The 13,487-nt window shown below is 40.3% G+C and overlaps 1 long non-coding RNA gene across 1 annotated transcript; it reads left to right on the plus strand.

Annotated features, from left to right (window-relative positions):
- Nucleotides 1-11,431: 11,431 nt before the first annotated feature.
- Nucleotides 11,432-13,169, plus strand: LOC311052262. The gene is made up of 4 exons (XR_014601490.1): nt 11,432-11,564; nt 11,879-12,087; nt 12,489-12,577; nt 13,089-13,169. It is a non-coding gene; the product is annotated as an uncharacterized lncRNA (long non-coding RNA).
- The last annotated feature ends 318 nt before the right edge of the window (nt 13,170-13,487 follow it).

Below are 13,487 nucleotides of genomic sequence, written 5' to 3' on the forward strand. Positions count from 1 at the left end.
GCAAAAAAAAGCATCCATTCATGTAGTGCCATGACCCTGGCTACAGCCTGGATCGATAACATTTCACTCGCAAGTTACAACGGGGACGGATCGCGCATCGCGCATGACCGGTTTTCCACACCGGAAACAGATTTGGAGATATAGGCGTTTTAAAGAAGGAAATAGACAGGAAGCGGATGGGAGCCGTGTTTTTGTTTCCGGTGATCTATCTGGCCCTTCCTTCTCAGGATCACAATGGGTACTCCCAGAGCTGCTCTAGCCCCGCCCGTGTGGAGAAAAACGAAAAAAAAACAAAAAGACTGAAAACACGGTTCAGACCGTGTTCGGCACCCGATGTGTTAATATCGCGTCAAATAAGAACTGTGTTCCAAAAATAAACAAATGATCCAGGTGGTTTGACTCTAATGGATATGAAGCATCAACTGACGGTGAGAAAACGATAATGTTACTTCCACCGAATTAAGTTAAAGTAAAACTTTCTCCAGAAACAGACTGTATAAAATATAACTGACTGACTATCATAAACGATACAGAGCCTACTCCCTGATAATATCACAGAGACAGTTTGTTTATTTTTGGAACACAATTCTTATATGAGACGATTCTAAGATGACCCAATGTTATTCTCCATAGAGAAATTACTTTACGACCCAGGGGATGAACGAGTGACGTCAGGACTTCTGTACTCAATGAAGATACAAGGTTTCTGTCCAACAGTGATTATGCGTTTTCTGGGATTGTTTTTTGCATAATCGTTGCCGTCCGGCAGAAACGTCTTATCTCCATGTTATCTTATGTTATCTCCAACTTTTTGTGTCTTGGTCATACTATAGCATCACACAAACGCATCAAAAGTAGCAGATCTACAAGGTCGAAACGTGGCGTGAAGCGACATGTTTAGAGCTTGTAGATCTGCTACTTTTGATATTTTTGAAATTTGGATCCTGAAAAGTAACAGTTTTGGACATATGAGGAATACCAAAAAAAATAGCAGATCTATAAGCTCATAGTGCGGCACCGAGTGCCCGCGCTATGAGCTTGTATATCTGCTATTTATTTGAAAAATCGTGAAAATGTGTGCAAATCTTTAGTTTGAATATATATATACTTTTTCAAAGCGAAAGTTTTTAACTCAAATCTTTGCTTCTGGGGATTTTACAAATGTCTTCTAAATCCTAACAGTTCTTTTTTCCTAAAGTTTTTTTGTATTTATTTTTTTACTTATGTTGCTATAATATTTGCTTCTGGGACCCCCAGAAGCAAAGATTTGAGTTAAAAAATTTATATAAAATATTTGCACAAATTTTCACGATTTTTCAAAAAAAATAGCAGATCTACAAGCTCAGGCACTCGGTGCCACGCTATGAGCTTGTAGATCTGCTATTTTTGAATAGCCAAAGAAATCTTAAAATGACACATGCGTTCCCTTCCCCGGCCTTAAAGGGTTAAGTACAGTATTGTAAACAAAACGACAGTCAAAACAAGGAGTGTGTCTAAGTATGTATAATTTAATGGTTATTGTGACGTGAATGCACTGGATCTTTGACCATAACTGTATATATGCTATAGTACATATAATGCATTGGATGTAATGTTTGGTCTCATGAGAATGCCATGAATAGTATTATGCATTGTGGAGTAAGAATAATCCAAAGTAATCATAAATCGTGATTACATGTTTCACAATGTATGCATCGTAGAAGCTGTGTCCTCTGTGAGTCTAGATGGACTGTTCACAGCAATGGGCAACAAAGAAACAAAGAAAACATCTTTATTCTGCTATTTCACTTTTTGTATTTTTGTTTAAAGGAACTACACCATGAATTAAAAAAAAACATTTCATATTTAATATATTGTTTATGTCCCTCAAACGTTATTCAAAAGGTTTGAGCCTAAATGGGTTAGGGGATATTGAGCCAGTTTGTATGCATGTTATCTCCTGGTTCTGTGTGGAAAAAGTAAAAAAAAAAAAAAGAAAAGAAAAAATGTAACTTTTTTTTTAGTTGGAACTTAAAAACGGAGGGATTGTACCGAACGTGACGTCACGTTCGGGTGAATATCAGTTTGGTCTGTTGTGAGACCAATTTACAAAAAAAACAAGATATGCCGTGAAAGCCTGAGTGTTCAAACGGGGGTATTTTTTGGGATAGAAGAGAGGTAGGGGAGACCAAAAACACACAAAAAAGAAGGAAAGGTTAAAATTCATGGTGTAGTCCCTTTAATAATGTCTGCCAATTTTTTTTTCTCCTTTGTCGTTTTGATTTTGGTTTATTTGCTGACAGAAGATGATTGTAAGATTTCACTGCAGAAAGGCAAATAAACATCTATGCTCAAAAAACATCTTTATTCTATCATCTTCTTCATCATCATCATCATCCACAACTGTGATTAATAATCAGGGTCATATTTTGAACCCTAGTGTCCCCATGCATGTCATAATAGCTGATAAACGCACAGATATAGAAACCTAGATACCTCATTGGCCTCTGCAGTTCATTGGAGCGACATCATGCTTGGTATGGTGGCCACCATATTTCCGGGGGGAACGGGCACTGGCCAATCACAGCGTGTCGACTACTGGCCAACCACAGCGAGTCTTTTCCAGGACTTGTCAGAATCTAGTTGTCCCGCCCCCACCTGCGTCTGATTGGCCTACTAAACGCCCCCCTTCTGTGACGCACACGGAAATTTCCAGCTGCCCCCCAGAAGCGGAAGTGCGTCCGCCATACACACGCTTCAGAGCCAGAGGAGGCGTCTACCTTTATATGTCTATGGATAAATGGATGAACATGGTGAATGTATGTCCTCTGTGTGTCCATGCAGGGAGACAGGGCGGAGCAGGACGCAGACGCTCAGTCTCAGGGCAGCGCCGCCACGTGGCTGGTCGACCCCAAGGACTCCAAACGCACACTATCAGCACTAAGTATGAAACCACCATATTCTGAACCTCTCTGCTTATACCTTCTCACCTTCCTTCTGACGGGCCTTACTGAGCTCCCACTGTCCTCTCCTTCTTCTCCTTCTCCTTCTCCTCCTGCTGTGTGCCTTTCACTGTGTGGACGCTCTGGGGTCCGACCGAGCCACGTCCTCCCTCCTCTCTCTCCCCCGTCCCCTCATTTCTGGGACCACCTTTTTTCTTTTCGCAGCTTTTTCCGTGATGCCAACTAAGTTCCTCCCTCCGCACGCATTTCTGTGTTTTGTCACTGGTGTTTTCAACCCATTAAGACCTGGAACGCATCTGTGTACTTTATATTTCTTTGGCTATTCAAAAATAGCAGATATACAAGCTCATAGCGTGGCAGAGTGCCGCGTTATGAGCTTGTAGATCTGCTATTTTTGAATAATCTTGATTTTTTCTTTTTTTTTTTTATGTTAGGATTTAGAAAACATTTTTTAAAGAATCGCCTCAGGTCTTAATGGGTTAATCCTACTGACTCACCTGCCAGTGAGGAGCACCCACCGGGAGGACACAGTAGCCTGGCATGGCCAGACTAACATCACTGCGTAGATATTAGTCTGGAATCTATCTGTGTGGAACCTGCATTTCCAAGGGGCGAATTAAAAAAAAAATGCCTCTGCTGATAAACCCGCCCCCATATTTGCATACTGGGCCCTGATTGTCACACACACTTTTTTTTCAGCTTCCATGCCACTGCAACGATGTGATGATCAATGTTCCATGCAGACATCTAGTGTCTTTTTAATGGATTTATTAAAGTGTCAAATATGTGTTTTTTGTTGTTGTTGTTGTGTGTGTCTGTCATGCAACTATCTATGTATCCATTCCATGAGACAGTGATTATTATTGCCTCTTTAACAGTTTCCACACAGTTTATGTGTCAGAAAGGAGGTTTTACTGTTGTTCTTCTCGTATAACTGTCACTAAAACTCACCTTTATATTCCTGTACGATGGAAGACATCGTCTCTGTCGGGTGGAAACCTCGTATGTCCAAAACGAGTTACTTCTCAGGAGTGAGCTTATAGATCTGTGACTTGTGTGTGGACGCTGTAGTGTGGGATCAAGGATAAGGCGTGACCTGGGACGCATCTGTGTCATTTTTTGATTTGAACAAAAAAAAAGCATTATTTTACACTTTGGCTATTCAAAAATAGCAGATATACAAGCTCATAGCGCGGCACCGAGTGCCGCGCTATGAGCTTGTAGATCTGCTATTTTTTGAAAAATCGTGAACATTTGTGCAAATCTTTGAATATATATATATATATTTTTTTTTTAATCGAACATTTGTAACTCAAATCTTTGCTTCTGGGGGGGTCCCTGGAACGACATATGGGGATTGTGTTTTTTACGGCTCCACCCAGCAGAAGGCTGCTCAGATGGCTCAAGTGTCCCATTTTGACTCAATTATTTTTTTCAGAGACTCATCAACTTTATTAGGGACCTGTCTCTGTCCCAGCAACACACTCAGTAAACAGGACGTTGGTATGCCATTGTATGCCATCTAGTGGCTATAATTGGGATGGACGATCTTCCTATCTACCATCTTTGATGTACTCTATGGTTATATCACCTCCCTTTAAAAAGAAAAAAAACTCCGGCCTTGGAAGGAGCCTGTATTGGCCTTTATATGCACAGAGCCTACTAACTTCTAGTTCTGGGACTACTAGTTAGCTTGTAGATCTGCTATCTTCGGGGCGTACGACCAAGTATAAAGCGGGCTTTAGCGGTACTCTTTTAGTCAGCTGATGATGTGTATATGGGTACATAGTCCGGTCATTATGATGATAAACTCTTGTATAATTATGGTACATGTTGGGGTCAGTATGGTAAAACTCTAAGAGCAGTGGTTCTCAAGGCTTGGGTCCATTTTCAGAGCCACGTTCTGGGCTTGGATCAACAGAACTTAAGTTCATATTTATCGGTTTCCACGATCAAAAGAAAAAAAATCACGTTTATTTTAAAAGAAAAGCAAACCATGACTTTTTTTTTTTCTTTTTTACATTATTATTGTTTTTACATTCATCTTTTGGGGGGGTTTTTTCCAATTATTTGGGGGCCGAACAGGACGGTTGAGAACCGCTGCTCTACGGTACACTGTCAGCTCATTGGTGTTGGTTTTGCACCTTCAGCCATCCTGGTCCCATCCGGCGTTTGCATATTGCTATGCATGGGGGGGGGGGGGGGGGTAGAGGTACTTAACTGGGACGAATCTGATGATGATGAGAATATTGAAACTGTATATGAATCTAGCAGTCTGTATTTTGATACTTGAATGAGTTTTGCTTTTATAGATATCTATATATATGTATATGTATGTATGTATGTATGTATTTTTTTTTGGGTCACATTTGTGGAGAGAGAGAAAAGGATGCATATGTCTTATAAAGTTTGACATATCATTCTGAAAATACCCTGTGATTAAAAAAAAAACTGAGGATATATGACTCAGAATAGGGGCCTCACAACAGATTCAAAAAATAAGAAAAAGATTGTAAATAATCTTGGGCTTCCAGTCTTTTTTTATGATTATTTTTCATAATTGTACAACTAATAAATGCCACAATTAGAAGGATTGCTTATTGTGACTCTTTATTTATCAGTGTTGTGTCAACTGTTGCCATTGGAATTAATCACTTTCAACCTGTTGTCCCTATTTTTGGACATGCCTTTATATAGGTGAGAATATTCACTATTTTCTGTTTAAGAAAGTAGGTAACTGATATATTGCACTTTTACCTTAGCGCTAGGTATACTCTTAGTTTCCTTGCCTACCTATGTTGAATGCACTTATTGTAAGGCTATGCATTTATAATAGGTGAGATTAACTGGATCAAATCTGTAGGAGTACTGTCATAAAAATGGTTTTGCAAAAAGCGGCCTCCTGGTGGCGCTATAACAGGCCTATGTGAACATTTTCCTAAATCAGGTGCCCAGTTGTCCAGATGTCCACATGTCCCAAGTGCCCAGTTCCCAGTTGACCAGGTGCCCACGTTTCCCTAGTGCCAAGATGGTGACAACAACAAAGCATCATGCTGTGTAAAGTAAAAAAAACACAAATCCTAATTCAGGTGCACACTCGTCCAGGTGCCCACATGTCCCAAGTGCCCAGTTCCCAGTTGACCAGGTGCCCACATTTCTCTAGTGCCCACGTGTCCCTAATACCCTCATGTCCCTAGTGGCAAGATGGTTTTGGTGCCCAGTTATCCCTAGTCCCTAATGTGACATTCTGCCTAATTACTACTTTTACTTCTGGTACTTTAAGTATATTTTGATGCCGATACTTTTGTACTTTTACTCAAGTACATTTTCATTACCAGACTTGTACTTGTAACAAAGTGTTTCTACAATTGCATTATTGATATCATTGATTAAATGATATTCATTGTTAAATAAATATTACAATGTATGTCTATTATTATTATTATTATTATTATGTAATATTATTATTATTATTATTTATTATTATTATTATTATTATCATTGCTGTTATATATTTCGCTAACTTCTTCTCTTGAACTTTTAAATTAGTGAAATGACGTTTGCATTGAAAACAAATGTATCTATTTTTAGTTAATACTTCACTGTCTTTTTGTTTGTTCTATGAAAACAAATACGGAAATGGTTTACCTGCGTGCGTGTTTGTGTGTGCACGTCATAGAGTTGTTTGTGTGCGTGCGCATGTGCGTGCGTGTAATAGTGTGTGCGTGTGTGTGTGTGTGTGTGTGTGTGTGTGTGTGTGTGTGTGTGTGTGTGTGTGTGTGTGCGTGCGTGCGTGCGTGTGTGTGTGTGTGTGGGGCGGGGGGGCGGGGCTTGTGTCGTGTTTGTGTGTGCACGTCATAGAGTTGTTTGGGTGCGTGCGCATGTGCAGGCGTGTGTGGGCGGGGGTGGCTGTGCCTGCGCACATGCGAGAGAGGGAATTCCCGGGCATGCCCTCTCGTATGTACGCATGTCTGCTTGTCTGACCAATCACAGCCCTTGCGGATTTGGTCCCTCCCCTTAAATTCCCCCCTCTTGCCTCGTCTCCTTCAGTTTTCAAGTATGCGTGTGGATACTAGGTCGCTCTGAACGGCACCTCCGAACGATGATAGATTACTATTGGAAACTGTTCTACTTCATTTCGCTTCATATTATATCACTGATCTACTTTCATTTCGTCGTCTTTTGTCTGAGGTGAGTAATATTACTTATAATAACATAATATACTTTTTTTCCCGCCTTTTTTGGAGTAATATAACTTATTTATACTTTTTTCCCGCCTTTTTTGGACCCAACATCTACATGAACGTTAAGATTTCAAACACAGTTTGTACCCCATGGCCACGGATGTTATAATTATGTACGGGCCCTCAGAAGTAGCCGTATCTTCCGTATTGTTCAATAAAAACGCATCTTAATCCGATCGGTGGCCATTTTCTCATAGTTAGCACACTGTATCAGAGTGCAGTACACCTACCAACCGATGGGTAATGCATTTGAAAGCATATGGCGGACATGCTGAGAAAATGGCCACCGATCGGATTAAAATGCTTTTTATTGAACAATACTGAAGATACGATTACTTCTGAGGGCTCGAACAGAATTGTCACATCCGTGGCCATGAGGTAAGAACTTTATATTTGAAATTTGAACGTTTATGTATATGTACGGGGCTTAAATGAATTAAGTGCAATCGCCAGGTTAGGTTTGTTTCAGGCTACTGTTACGTGTGTGTGTTTGTGTGTTGTGTTTGTGGCTGCTCTCAGCGCAGTCCAGAGTCCAGTGTTGCCAAATCTGTAATTATAAGCGACTTGGGCTTCCTTTTTTTCCCTGTAAAGTAGCGTGTAAATATTGGGGGTCCATGGCATGAAAATGTTTTAAAATCACTGCTCTCAACATTAGACAATACAGTTTGACTGACCTGCCCCCTATTTGCTTATTTTGGGCTTCTTTGTATAGACTCGCTGCTTATTTCTTTCGCTAGATCTGGCAACACCGACTTACGCTAATGTTTAGCGGCTAGCTGGCTCCGTCGTGTTTCTGTGATCATGGTTATAATATATAGTCTGTGATCCATGCTCTGTGGAAAACCATTTCGCTACTCACCGAAGCAAATGCTGTTTTGTGTTGTTGAAAGTATATTCTCGGAGGTGGGAAGCCTCTCAGCACCCCACCTACTCTGTAAAATACACTTTTTGGGCAGAAAATAAAATATGTCAGCGAGACGGACATTATTTGTATTTACTCCACAGTGCCCTCTACAGATCTGGGGGATTTGAATTTACCATTAATCAAAATCTGTAGAGGGCACTGTGGAGTAAATACAAATAATGTTCGTCTCGCTGACATATTTTATTTTCTGCCCAAAAAGTGTATTTTACAGAGTAGGTGGGGTGCTGAGAGGCTTCCCACCTCCGAGAATAGACTTTCAAAAACACAAAACAGCCTTTGCTTCGCTGAGTAGTGAAATGGTTTTGTTTATTTTCACTACTCTTGAACGCTGGCAGGGCAGTGGAATTCCTTGTACATGCGCAGAGCGCGGGGTCTTCCAGAGCGTTAGAGAGAACTCACTAACGCTCTGAACCAAGGCTACGTTATAATATATAGTCTGTGATCCATGCTCTGTGTGGCTGCTATCGACAGTCCTGGCTGGAACGGTGGATAGATCTGTATGTTACAGTAAGATCCATCTAAAAGTACCCAGTGGTGGAAAAAGTACTCAAATGTTTACTTAAGTAAAAGTATCACTACTCCAATGCAGAAGTACTCTGTTACAAGTAAAAGTTTGGAATTGAAAATGTACTTGAGTAAAAGTACAACAGTATTGGTATCAGAATGTACTTAAAGTACAAAAAGTAAAAGTACAAAAATGTTTGAAAATAGCCGATCTACAAGCTCACAATGCATCGCGATGCGACGCGTTGTGAGCTTGTAGATCGGCTATTTTCAAATAGCCTATGTATAAAATAGGGCTAAAGTGGTTAATGTATGTTTCATAATATCATCATTTATATCTGAAAAGTAACTAGTAACTAAAGTTTTCAAATAATTGTAGTGGAGTAAAAGTACAATAGATGCCTCTGAGATGTAGTGGAGTAAAAGTAAAAGTATTGGAAATTGGAAATACTCAAGTAAAGTACAATTACCTCAACATTTTACTTAAGTGCAGTACTTAAGTAAATGTACTTAGTTACTTTACACCACTGAAAGTACCACACACTGACTGCGACCGCAAGTTAGAAACTCACAAAGTGTGTATAAGAGGCACAGCTGTTTACAATGCGATGCAAATCTGTGCTGTGGTTACACGCAACACACTCTCGCATCGAAGCAGCATGCATTTGTGTTGAAAATATAGCCACTGCATGATTCATTAGACCAGTGGTTCTCAAACTTTTTCATGTCAAGGACCCCCAAATTGACACTTATTAGCCCGCGGACCCCCATTTGAAAAGATATGCCAGAGACCCCCATAAGAGAAGATTTTGTACGGTTCTAGCAGTGATTATCAACCATTTTAATTTCAAGGACCCCCAATTTGACATGCATTAGGGCTACAGACCCCCATTTAATGGCATTTCTATCTCTGGGACCCCAATTCATATAGTAAAATCAATGTTAATTTCACTCTGAGAGTGTACAAATGGACTAACGGGTCCATTTGGTTCCATTTGTACACTCTCAGAGTTACAGACCCATAAGGGTCCATTTGGTTCCTATCCATCATTTAGCTGGGGACCCCCTGGAACCCCCTCAAGTACCCCTGGGGGTCCCCGGACCCCCACTTTGAGAACCAATGCATTAGCTCTTATCTAAAATCATCTAAGAAAATAGCAGATCCACAAGATCACAACGCCTCACAATGTTTATCTGTGGAACCAAGTCAAACTAAACGTAATGCCACAACCCCTGAAGTGCTTGTCAGGTGGTGGGGTTCAAATATTATTATTTTGGGGGATCCCCGGTTCAAATATGATTATTTTGGCGGCCCCCCAGTAAAAATATGATTATTTTGGGTGGTCGCAGCCTGAAAAGGTTGAGAACCAGACAGTGTATTAGGATATAATGTACTCACACACACTTTCTTTAACACATAGTTTAAAATTTGCCACATTTTGTTTAATGTTCAGATAATTTGAATGTAGCTATAAGTATAAGCTGGGGGTCCTTCAAATTAAAATGGTTGAGATTCACTGCTAGAGCCGTAAAAAAATCTTCTCTTATGGGGGCCCCTGGCATATCTTTTCAAATGGGGGTCCGCGGGCTAACAAGTGTCAATTTGGGGTCCTTGACATGAAAAAGTTTGAGAGCCACTGCACTACACAGTACAAACTCACTTTTGATCCCTGAAAAACTGTCTGTTCTCAGCGCTTAAGCCAAACTGCACACTTTGGGTGCTCATATCCCCCTACGGGTATGGTCTATTACATTAAAAACTTAGCACACTTATAGCATATCTACAAGCTCACTGTGAGTTTAATGTTTGGAAAATAGCAGATCTACAAGCTCACTGTAAACTTGTTTCCTTATTTTAAATAGCCGATCGACAAGCTCACTTGTCGGCTTGTAGATAACTTGTGAGCTTGTAGATCTGCTATTGTCACTATATTTATATAGTGACAAATATATATTTGTGTCTAAAATACAGTATTTTTGCTTGAAATTTTCAGCTGTGGCGTTGCTGTACATCGGACCTGATATCTTGGCCAACACAGCTGTGGACTGAGGGGACCGTCCCAGACTGCACTACTGCAAGGTTTGTTTAACATAACATGACACATGTGCAAATCAAAGCGTTTTAGATCTAACTATCTAATGTTAGCATATGGACATTTTCTTGGGGTCAGTCCATTGTCCGTTTTTTAAGGAGGCATTGCCAATATATATACTCTGTAGCTTAACTCTTTGACTGCCATATCAACGGTGTAATAGTGTGCCACTGCTGCCAGCAAAAAGCAAAAACAGTGATTTTTACTGTATCAGTTTGCATAGAAAAATACTGTACTTGTACTTCTATCCACTACAGCTCAGAGGCAAATATTGTACTTTTAATCCACTACAATTGTTTGAAAACTTTAGTTACTTTGTAGATTTTGGTTATTGTTTAAAAAAACATAGGGTGCATTAACCACTTCAGCCCCATTTAAACTTTGGCTATTTGAAAATGGCAGATCTACAAGCTCACAATGCAACATGTTGTGAGCTTGTAGGCTTACAAGCTCACTTGTCAGCTTGTAGGTCACTTGTGAGCTTGTAATTGTCTATTGATATGCATGTACTTTCATAGCTTTGTGTCTAAAATATTGTATTTCTTTTTTTTACAGCTCCTGCTGCGGACCCAGGTGACAGACACACCATCCCAGACCTACTGCAAGGTGTATAACTATCTAATGTTGGCTTATTGACATTGTCTTGAGGTCAAATACTAGTAGGTTATGGGGGTTTGTGGTCTAATGCTCTCCTCTCCCCTATTCTCCCCTTCTCTCCTCTCTTTTCTTCTTGTGTTTTAGGAACAGTATTACAATCCAGTAGATGGGAGTGGGTTTCTGGCATGGCGAGTGAAATCACTTCAAAAAGAAGCATCAGAGGGACAAGAAAAGAGCAGAAATGTTCAGCCACTGACGGGTGTGTGATTTTGATTGTAGTTAGAATTTAAGGGGGAAGTCACATGTTCACACACACACACACACACACACACACACACACACACACGCACACGCACACACACACACACACACACACACACACACACACACACACACACACACACACACACACACACACACACACACACACACACACACACACAGGAAGAACCAGTGTAACATGTCATGTTTCCCCCAGTCCACTGTCTAGCAACTGTGAAGATGGATCCTTATAGTAAATGCATATCACTGGAAAGTATTGCAGCAGTATATGTGGTTTCTACACTGTTACAGGTGGTCCAAATGCTGGCGACAGAGCTCCCGTCTGTGAGGACAACCAGCTAACCACAGAAACCCAGTGTCGTGAGGCCATTGCACTGATGAAGCAATCATCAAGGAGAAGATGAAACAGACCTTCACCCATCGCCAAGCAATGGTTCATGACCCAATGAAGTCCTGAAATATTCACCACCTTTACACGATTCCTAGACATTGCAGGAATGGTATGTGGCTCTTCAACTGCCTTGCATTAACCCACTAAGACCTGAGGAAGCATCTGTGTCACTTTTTCATTTGAGCTAAAAAGCATTATTTTACACTTTGACTATTCAAAAATAGCAGATATACAAGCTCATAGCGCGGCACCGAGTGCCGCGCTATGAGCTTGTAGATCTGCTATTTAAAAAAAAAAAAAATCTTATAAAGCAAACAATAACTCAAATCTTTGCTTCTGGGGGTCCATGGAACAAAATATTTTGAGATGGGGGTCCGCGACCAAATTCATATCATTTTGGGGGGTCCTTTACATTTAGTCTGCCTGTAGATAGTGCTTTTGTAATAGTTTCTAATTGTAACACTCCTCATACATCGTCTTAATAATATTATTATGTTTTCTCCATCAAAGCATGCATGCTGTACGTGTGAAACATCTTGACCGGCAGAAATACATCTGCTTTGAGGGACCACTGTCTTTTACATCATTTCTGGAGTGTGGTGAGTGAAACATTGTTCCACAGCATGCCCTATGCCATTGATGGTGTACAAATGATTGGGGTCCATTTGGTTCCATTTTTACACTGTCTTAACATTGATTTTACAATACAAATTGGGGTCCCAGAGATAGACATGCCATTAAATGGGGGTCCTTGATAATAAAATGGTTGAGAATCACTGCTAGAGCCGTAAAAGTCTTCTTATTATGGGGGTCCCTGGCATATCTTTTCAAATGGGGGTCTGTGGGCTAATTGTCCATTTGGGGGGTCCTTGACATGAAAAATTGAGAACCACTGCCATATGCAACAACATGCTGGGTGTACAGTACAAGGCACAATCCGTTTTATTTAGGATAGAGTGATTCAATGTCTTCAGTAGGGCTGTCAATCTTCCTCATATGATTGAATTTTCTGTGGCTATTTTAATCCATTTTTATGACACATTAATACAAATTAAATCACTTGCACAACAGATTTATCAATAAGCTTGTGCAATCTTGTTTTGTCTTCAGTTGCCAAGAAATTTGAAATTCCTAGTACCTCAGACTTAAAAGTCTATGATGACTTGAACACTGAAGTTGACGAGGAGGCGTTTCAGTTTTTTTTATAAAGAAACCAGACCTTGGTGTGTTGGAGATTTGTTCACCCCAAGACCCAAATCCTGAAGGTGAGTTCTGTTGCTTATCAACATGGAGCCTTATAGCCTCATCCATACAGTCCTGGCTAACCTAAAATGTCACACAGGTATATTTTTGTAATTTGAAATGATCTTTGTTTCTATACGCCCAATGTAAGAAAAAGAGAGAAAGTGTCTGAGGAAGAACTTTGTTGGTGTGTGGATCCTTCCGTATCTAATGTGAGCTTTTTACATTACACTTGCCACAAGCATTCCTCTCTTGCTAATCACACTT

The sequence above is a fragment of the Gymnoscopelus microlampas genome (assembly GCF_963454915.1).
Source record: "Gymnoscopelus microlampas genome assembly, chromosome: 9".
In the NCBI taxonomy this organism is placed as follows: Eukaryota; Metazoa; Chordata; class Actinopteri; order Myctophiformes; family Myctophidae; genus Gymnoscopelus; species Gymnoscopelus microlampas.